This window comes from Oryzias latipes, chromosome 7 (genome assembly GCF_002234675.1).
Source record: "Oryzias latipes chromosome 7, ASM223467v1".
Classification (NCBI taxonomy): domain Eukaryota; kingdom Metazoa; phylum Chordata; class Actinopteri; order Beloniformes; family Adrianichthyidae; genus Oryzias; species Oryzias latipes.
The window spans coordinates 13,581,423-13,591,896 of NC_019865.2; positions in this window are offsets into that span (position 1 = coordinate 13,581,423).

Below are 10,474 nucleotides of genomic sequence, written 5' to 3' on the forward strand. Positions count from 1 at the left end.
GCAACTATATATACACGCGCTTAAGTAACATCCATTATTTCGAAGCTCCCAACGACAGTACCACGAACGAGCTTAATAGCCATAATTTTCTCCATTTGGCATACCAATTATAAGCGCTCAAGGAACATCCATATAATGAGGTTCCATCCCAATATTAAGAACGAGTTCAACGCCCATAATTACTATGCTTCTTTGGCATACTACAAACAAATGAGCTTAAGAACCAGATTCGAGCTCCTCGCAGACTATGATACAACTTAGAGCAACCTAAATTTTGAGGCTTCCACCTGGCTATAATTTTTTTTTTTTTTTTTTTTTTTTATTTTATTTTTTTTTTATTTATTTATTTTTTTTTAACATCTATAATCGAAGAATTTACATTCATTCTGCGGTTGACATTGATTAATTAATTCAGTCAGAAGTGTCATTGGAATGCAGAGGAGGTCCGACGCCCCGTCACTTTCAGTGCAGCAATAGGTACGTCGAGCAGTCATCGTTGCAGCACCAGATCAAGGAATGCATGGGTGACATCATTTCCTGGAAACGGAGAAGCTGATCGGGGCGTAGGTGTTCGCAGGCTCAGGATGCGATGCATAGATAAAAACAAAGCAGTATTAGTCTTGACAAGAATATATAAATAACCCAGAAACTGATCAGTTTCAAAAATGATTGAGATAAATTAAATAACAGTGCTTTTAAAAAACAAATCTGAGAAAGTGAAATTTAGTAGATAGTAAAGGTAAAGACCCATTGTGGATTTATCGCACCCTAGAAACCACCATAATTACAAATTCCAACAGTGAAATGATAGTGAAATATATGACCTGCACGAAATCTTAACACCAATTTTTTATATATTCCAATGATGAGAAAAGTAACTTTTGACAGTTTCAGAGGGACGCACCTTCAGGAGGCCATCGAGGAGTAGTAGATGGGAAGAGTAGCCAAGGAGATTTGTAGATGAGGAAGGTCAACATCCCACGTGGCAAAGGATTACAGCTCGGCTGGATTTGATGCCTTGTATTTGATATAAGTGGTTCTCAAATTTTTTAATTAGCCAAGGGCGACTGGATACTGCAAAAGAGAACTTGAGAGCCATGAGGGATCATAGGTTTTGATAGTATTTTTGCTAGACTGAACCTTAAGCATTTAGAGGCGGAGTATAACAAGCCTCTAAATGGGGATGCATCTAGCAGAGTGTCATCTGCTTAAAAAAAAAAGCAGATAGAAGACTGACTTGTGGACACAAGATTTAACTCTTGAACTAAGCTTGAGAGCGCAAGTGATATATATTTCCTACGGTCAGGGTAGAAGTTGCTCAAGGTGTTATTTAAACATTAACCAAGTCAACCGATGACACAATACTATCATTTAATATTGAAACAGCCTTAATATAATCTCCAAGGATGAAATAACCGGACGACCCCTTAAGAACCATCAGAGCCGTAGATTCTGGCGGCCGGACAAACACAAACCACTCTTCTTAAATCCTTTTCCCCCAAACCAGAAGGCGCAGACTCAGGAGAACAAGTGGAGGGAGCCTGAAGACACAACAGGTATCACAAAACCACTCCAGGCATAGAGAGGGAAAGATCAAACGCAAAACACGAAAATCCAGAACAGGAACACGTGGCCCAGGATCGAACAACCCAGAACAAGAACACAAGATGAACGGATGACCATAGGACCAAAGCTACAGCAAATGTCAGGTGGCCCAATCATTGACGAATCATATCCAACCAAAATTTGAATAAACGACATGCTGCACAAAAGCTAGAGATGACATAATGGGGAGAGACAGGCATCAATGAACCACCCAAATCTATAGAAGAAAAAGAAATCCGTACGGGTGGAGGACCGTACATTATAGATAACGTGGAAACCCAATTTTGAAAATAAAGTTTTTTCACAGAGATTCAAAAGACCAGGGATACAGAGGAAAGTTGGCCACCAAGAAATCATCGATAACATGCAAAATGAAGGGCACCCATCGCCTACAAATATCCAGTACAGGGCGATAAAGTCGATTTTATGAGGACTGCCACAACAACGGAAAGGTAAACCGGCAAACACCTCGAGCGCCAACTGAAGGCCAAGAGACGCCACTGAGAGGCATAGAGGCAGAACAGTGAGACCATCAGTGACAGTCATCCTCAGCCTTATATCGCGTTCGGAGGAAAATCGTGGAGACAGCATGGGGAGCTGAAGAAAATGTATACTAATCCTGAAGGCGCATGGGGAACCAGGCCACTGATGCCCAGAAGATTAACTGCGAGGCGCTAACAGGTCCAGATCAAGTCACGTCAACCTGAACACTTCCTAGGGGCCACCCTCAGTGGCGGCTTTGAAAACGATGCCCCGGAAGAATCCATCACATAGCCCCCACAAACCTCCAACCAAACTAGAGAGAGAATAACAAATTAACTGTCCAGCCGAGAAAACAAGGCCGCGACGAGACCGACACACTCACTAATGCGGCCGACGCAAGTCCCTGAGGACAGGGCAGGACCCACTGGGGTACACAGAGCGGGGAAAAACAGGCGAAGCAGAACCAGATGCAGAATGTGCGGGGGCAATGAACGAGGATCGCTGAGTGAATAAAATGAGCCATAGACGCTGCATAAGAGAGACCAATCATAGGGAAAAATGTCCACAGAGCAGAGACGGGTCCAAGAGACACTGATTCACATTCTAACTAACCAGCAGCTACAACAACGAAGAAAACAAACAGAAGAAACGCCATAATAATAAAGCCAGCATCAAATTAAAGATAAGATTTACACACAGCTCCCAAAGAAAAAAACAGCAACAGAAAACAAATGCTAAAAGCCACGATAAATTCAGCCAGCATGAGAAACCTGTCCAAACGAGGACTGCCAGCCTTCACAACCACAGAAAGGACCCCACAACCCCTGAAAAAAACAACCGGACGACACAGAACTACGCAGCAGAAAAGGAATCAGAAGCGCATCATGAAGGACCCAGAGTCAAAACCACAATTCCCAGGGTCCTTAGGGGCGTGACGTCACCGAAGTAAACAGGAAGTGAGACGCAGCCATAGAAAACTACACGGGAAAAGTACCGCATGACGCTCACCGCGGATAATTGGGGTGACCACGGCAGACGAGAAGACCCGGACTACTCCTGATCGGGGGGCACGGACATCCAGAACATCGCGGAAAGCACACCCCTTGCAGATGCACGCGACTGCGGCGAAACGAACGCGCTGTGCGCCGTCAGCCGCCCGCGGATCGGAGGAGAAATTAAGGAGAGCAGACGCGGCGAAACGAAAACCCCACATCAGAAAGATGGGGATCATCCATCCGAAGGACGGAGGAACACAGCAAGACGCCGAAAGAGACGGAGACCCGCGGCCTCGGAGACCGGCGAAGAATGAGCGCTGAAGGTAAGAAAGAATGAACAACTGCGCACCTGGCTTAAATAGGACGCTGAGCAGGTGAGTTAATTAACTGAACCGCCCTGGGGTATTTACCTGAAAACACTGCTTCGAGTATCTGCCCGAAATACGATAAATCGTCATTTAGTCTCTCATATACATATTGACTCTGCACTTAGTCTGCAGCGTTTTTTAAAGCGCTCACTCACTTGTTATACATATTCACACTCTGAAGGACACTTTAGTGGAGTTCAGAGTCTTGTAAGAAGGACTCACTAATGTGCAGACTGTCATGGTCAGAAATTACTTTTACCATTTTTCATGCACAAATGTCAATTTTAGCTTTGTTGAGAAAGTACATTTTTGCTTGCCCTTTGCACAAGATGCTGTGTTTGAAAACTGGAGGTAAACCTGAAGCAAAATAAACGTTGAACTACTTGACAGTGTGGCTGACCTAATTTCTGTTGGGTTCATCTTTAAGACTCACTCTCATAAAGGTGGGGGTCATATTGTACTAAAATCCTCATTTTGCCAGCATAGAATTTTTGCATCGCTAACCCCTGAACCACTTTAGGACATCATTTCTGTACAGATGGTCTTTCAGAAATAAACTGTGGAAGACCTTCTTAATATTTTTTAAACTTAAACAAGTCTGGTATTTCTGACTCGACTATTTAAGTCACAGGACTTAAACACATCAAATACTTGTGTTTTAGTACTCTTGGAGGAATAGACAAAGTAATATGTGGGAAGTAAAAAAAGAGATTTAACCATTTCCTCAGCAAAATAAAGAAATGTAAAATATATTGTGATATTTTGTGGCTCTACTGAGACAAACACCCAAAATACCCTTTCTCTGCAACAGTGCATGAGCGAGAGAAAGATGGAGAGAGGGAACAAGAAGGAGAAAGAGTGAAGGTGAACAAATGGTTGTGCCAAACAGCAGGGAGAAATCTTTGTCTTAGATGACCTCTGCTGGTGCTGCAGCCAGAGATGGCTCACTGCAAACCACAAACAACCCACACAAGGTTAAGAAAATAACTTTCTTTAAAAGGACATACTTAAATTGTTCCCCAAAACTTACACAGTGGCATTTGAAGCTTTCTGAACAGTAAAAACATATATACGCGAAACATTAACTTTAGTAAGTACTTTGGCAAAGTACTTATGTTTAATTTTTAGTTTCTTTATTTGTTAATTTCTATATTTTTACAACTCAGACTTTGAACTTCTGCAATGAGTAGACCTATTTTTACTTCACTCAGGTCTATAGAAAGGCTTAGCCTCTTGTGTCTGATGATAAATTTTCCACTGTCTCATGATAAATGTTTGACACTTTGCTCCTTGACTATGAATATTTTTAGCAGTGACTCGGCTAAAATTGCTATTATGGAGGCCACTGGGGGATAGAGGGCATTTGTCTTTATTATATGTTGGGCTCACATAACCATTTTAACTTTTCTACTTTGTTTAAACTTTATGAAATTATGTAGACATAAAAAAACATATTAATGCTTTTTTTTGACAAACTGGGACTTTATGAGAATACTTTGTACCACCAATATGTTTGCAAGTATGCAGTATGCATACTTGCCAGGTTTGCATACTTAAGTACCAGTATGCAAACCTTGTATTTTACATATTTATGTGTGAGGCTGGCTCCACTCTGGAGTTCCAAAACTGGTCAAGAATCTTGTCACTTTCACACAAACATGCATAAATGCACATGGTAAAACAATTTAACACATGTACGATCAAATGTCTCAGCGTAGAAGTGTTTTCATCATTTAAAAATGACTCCTACAATATTTATCCTTGCAAAGACCAAACCAAGGAACTTGAACCCCAGCAGCTTGTCAGAAACCATCTGTTTTGTGTCTTGATTTATCTCAAGTCTCCCTTCACATTTCCCTGTGGGACCCCAGTGTAATTAGAGGCTGACCTTGGAAGTTCTCTACCTGCTTGCAAAAGTCAGCAAGGCCAGTGTATGCCAAAGATATGCCTACATTTAGAGATGAAGGGATGGGGGGGGGGGTGTACTCTCTTATTGATTTGGTTTCACATTCTGTTGTTTTCTGAACCGTTGAAAAGCAGGAAAAATCAATGATCGTTCAGAGTTGTGGGTGAGCTCGGAGAGGAGTGCATAAGTGATATCTGCTTGATCAGATATGCACAGCTAAATGTGCCATTTCAACCTTTACATGGGATTTAGTGTCTGAAGAGATATCTCTTCCAATAAACGTTTTCTCACACTGCAGGCAGCAGTTAAATGCCATCTGTCTGGACAATGCAGGCAATGTGGGCCATCGACAGCCATGTTGTCATCCTCCTAAGCTATCAGCGTTTCTGCCGAATGATGTGTGGGTTTTATTCAATTTATAGAAGCACTGGGTGAGAAACAGTATTCTCACTCTGAGAAGAGATTCACGACTATCTCTAGGAAAAATTCCAACTGGGCACGACTGAAAGAAACACCCAAAACAGCATGAAATGGTTGAACTGATCATGTATGATGGAGCTGAAGCAGAGGAGGTGTGCCACAGTAAAACCGGCAGGAGGACAAAAGTGTGCTGAAGATGAAGGGGAGGTGGAGGAACAAAAGAAGTGGAGGGGAATGGATAAAGGTCACTGTGACAGTGATGAGTCATCCAGACAAGAGCACAGCAGCATCTCTGTCTGTGTTTCACTATCACCTTCTCCACCATCTGTCGATTTGCTATGACAGCAAAAACCGTGACTGACATGGGCAGCAATTCAACAGATTCCCACAGCTAGAAAACAAAAACATGTCTGAACAATAGGATGCGACCAGCGCGTTCTAATCCGTTTGCGCATTCAGACATTAAAGCTTGAGATTGTTTGCATCTGAGAGTGAGAATAGTTCTGATTCCACTTTATGTATTTATTTGAAGACACGCAGCATCTCTGGAAAAGGAGTCCTGCCTGGTCCTCAGTGTGATCAACCAGTCAGATTATAGCAATAATCAGATTTTTGTGAAAGCACTGGCAGCATCATTATCCCCTGCCTGTGGCTGGTGAGCAGGGAAGTCACACAATGTTCCACAAGGCACACTGTTCAAAATTCAGGGTATTTTCTTATTTTGAAATACATCATACCTGAAAAAGCTGCAGTTAATACAAAAAATGTATATACAAACATATTAAATTACTTTTAGAAAAAATCAAGGTGATGATGCGAAGAAGAAAAAAATAATTTTAAAGATAAACTGCCAATGGGGTAAGAATTTTTGACTTATTTATAATGGGTCTAATTTCTTGAGTTGTTTGTATTATAAAAGTAGTGAACAATTTTTTTTTAAGAAAAAAATCTCAAAAAATGTATGTGCACCTCTGCCGTTTTTCTGGAAACATGCCAGGAGTGTATTTATGGCTCCGGCTTCCGGTAAAGACAGCATTTTTCCCATAAAGTGATCGATAAAAGGTTGGATTGATGTGGATTTAAGACTAAGTGATCTTGCGTTTGCAATGACCTTAAAGGGCATATACCATGCAAAATCAAATTGTAAACTTGTAAAATGTTTTTGAGTGTAGTATAATGTTCATTCTTCACTTTAAGAAACCCCAAAGTGGTATTTTGGATCCGTTTGCAGATTGCTGAGTATTCCTCTAAAAACCTGAGCTCTGAGCACCGGCCCCTCCCAACCCACGAAAATGAGCGGGTTCTCACGAGCTGACCAGATAGAGACCACTGAGAACAGCCCCTTCCAGGAAGAGTCTGTGCTGCCTGCACCGCCTCCAGGCAAACACACACACACACTTTCTCTGTGGAGCTAGCAGTGTTTGGCTACATTTATTTCCTTTTATATGCACAATATGCACATCTATCTTTGTAAAAGTTTGCATTTTGTTTGTTTTTGTGGGCCAGATGTAGACACGCTGCTGAAGCCGACTATAGGTGGACGTCATGAAAAGGGCGGCACCCACACAACATGAAAGGCGGCGCCTCAGAGATCGAGTCGTCTTACCTCCGGGTTGGAAAGGAACTCAGGAAAATAACTAATATTTGATTAAAAAGTTATTTCTTTTGTGTGCCAATGGTAATATTATCATATGCATGGATGTGTGTCCATATGATAAAGGCTTAAAGTCCCCCTCCAATGAAAATTATGTTTTTTGAATTTTTGTCATTTATGTGTTATGAAAGAGAACAAATGTAATAAAAAAATCATAAAAGTTAGAAAACAAAAAATCAGGGGACCATTTTTATTATTGCCTCGATAAAAGAAGAAAAATATCACAAAGTTCAGGAGGTCCAAGCAGACTGGTTCCCCATCCCGCAGCGGTTTTCTGTCTGAGTGACAGCGCAATAGCTCCAGCTTCCTCTGCCCTAACAGACTGACCAGGGTGTACCTGCCGTGGTTTAGATGATTCAGACAGGTACCAAGTCATGCGTGCCACAGAAATCGCGCTGCTGCCAGACCTACACGCCGCGCCCACGCTAAAATCACACCGCTCAGATCGCATCTGTACCGTTGACTTGACATTGAAACTGGCCACCTCTGTTTTGTGGATCACGTTCGGTGTGAATGCAGCTCAGCCTGTAATCCTAAACTTAACCATTCCCCTGGGTTCGTGCGGCCAAGAAAAAAGTTCCACGCTGGCTTCACGTATTTGGAAAATAACGTGCAAATAGTCACTTTTTTATGGCATTTCATTTTATTTGTTGTGCAAATGAATTCAATAATTTGCATGTGCCAGCATCAAATCAGTTCTGAGCCACAGCCAGTGCTGCTTGCTGGTGCAATATAGCCTAAATTATAATGTAATTCAAAACGTTTTTCATTTTTTGTTTGTAATTTTATTAAACAGAAGGATCTGGTATACACATTCACTTCACTTTCTTTACTCCAAACATTGTTCCAAAGGTGTCCATTTGGAACCAAAAACTTGTCACTTATTGATCGCTGAAGAGAAACTTATGAGAATAGAGACTATCAGTTGGTGTCGTTTTCACTCATGCAAGACACAGCTTGCAGAAACGGGCAATCAAGGTCAGGACTACTCAGCTCAGCACCAATGGCCACGCAATGTGAAAGGATTTTGGAAACAGCAGCTTCAGATAGACATGAAATATGGCTTTTTAAGACATAGTTGTGGGATTTTAGTTAAAAGCTTCATAATCATAATTAAAACACCACTGGGAACGTTTTTATAAAAAACATATAGGCCCTTAAATAATGAAAGTTTCAAGCTACTTTCTTTGCACTATTGTTATTTCTGATCTCCCTGTTTACAGAAACTAAATGTAGCCACTCTCTGATGGTCAGAGTGACCAAACAAAACAATTGCTGCTATGTGAACCAAATGATTGAACCGTTGCTTTTGCACTGCAGACATTCACATGGACCCAAAGTAGTGTACTTGCACACAGGAAGTAGATTGTTCATGTTGGGAGCTGCATCCTCTGCTGTTCCAGGCTCACCCTGGAACAGCAATGTGGAACAACAAATGTGCAATTCTCCATCTGGATTATTATCTGTTTATTCCATTTGTAGCCACTCTCTGATGGTCTGAGTGACCAGACAAAATACAATACAAATCCATGCAGGATTTGTATTGCTTTCCCTCTGCCATTACAACAGGGTACAGAAGGGAAGCTACAGGGTAACAGGATTTTACAAGAAACTGAACAAACCAGTTTGCTGCATGAAATTGAATAGTGTGTGTGAAATTGTCATGTGTTTGGAATAAGTTTGAAAAACATCATTTAAGTTGAGGGGTTTGTAGAGGATAAAAAATGGTATGCTGAAGAGTTGACAGTGCACACTTGAATCATGTGTGCTGATCTTCTGGGAATAAGATTGGGACCAGAGGAAATCGATGTATAAATGGAAACATTGGAAAATTGCAGCTTGTTCCTAAAAACATTCCTGCAGTTGAGTGTTGAAACACAGCGTTTCTGCTGGTTTCCATCACAATTTTAGTGATGGCTGTCAAAGTGGCAACCATAAATATGATGATCTGTATTTACATTTTTTGTAATAAAACAGCTGCTGTGTTATTACCAAGCAAAAGCTGTGTTTACGTCATTTAAATGTGTTCTCTTGAGCTAGTTCCTGCTAACAATCTTGAAGAAGCTGAAGACTTTTTAAGGAGCTTTTAGGGCAGGCTGCTAGCAAAGAGTCACAGTAATAGATGTAACAAATGCATGAATGAGTTTCAACATCACTTTTATGATATATTTCTGATGTGTGTTGCGTTGGTGCGAAAATGCAGTTTTACAAGCTTGTGATATGTGAGCAGTGATTGAAGCTGGTATTATATTAAAATTCTTACTTTAGACTTGCTGACTCTCCAAAAACGTTAGGTAAAATTATATAAGTGAGGTTACGTCATAGCTTTTTGATACCATTGATTGAATGTCAGTTATGGCTGCAAACAGGACACATTTGAAGCAGTGATGGAGAGGAGGTCACTGAACAGACTCCTTTCAATCATGGACAACCCAGAGCATCCTCTCCACCCTCTTCTGAACAAACAGCGGAGCTCCTTCTCTAGGAGGCTTAGACAGCTCCGCTCCAAAACTGCCCGGTACCAAAAGTCATTCATACCCAATGCAATAACCCTGTACAACAACACACAATGCAAAAGATAACCTTTGCACATTTTTTTATTATCTCTTTATTTGGTTGTTTTCTATTTTGCACATTTCTTTTGCACATCTTTTTTACCTGCACTGTTCTGTAAATAGCTTTTTAAATTATAATACCTTGATGTCTGTATTTATGCTACATTTTCTTGTTCTTGCTTTTTTTTACTTAATTCTAAGTCTTTTTTTCCACTCTGCTGTCAGTTGCTATGGTGACAAACAAATTTCCCACGTGTGGGATCAATAAAGTATCTCTGATTCTGATTCTGATTTAGAAGTAGCTATTGATTTATAAATATCTGTCTGAATTATTTGTTTATTAAAGTTTTCTGCTGACTCATTTGAATGGATTATTTCAACACATCACATTCTGTCCTGACATAACCTTTGTGTTGCGAGTCCTGATGTGTTTGTGGTATAATGAAAGACACCTTTGCCAGAGAAACACACTCACACATAAACAAAGG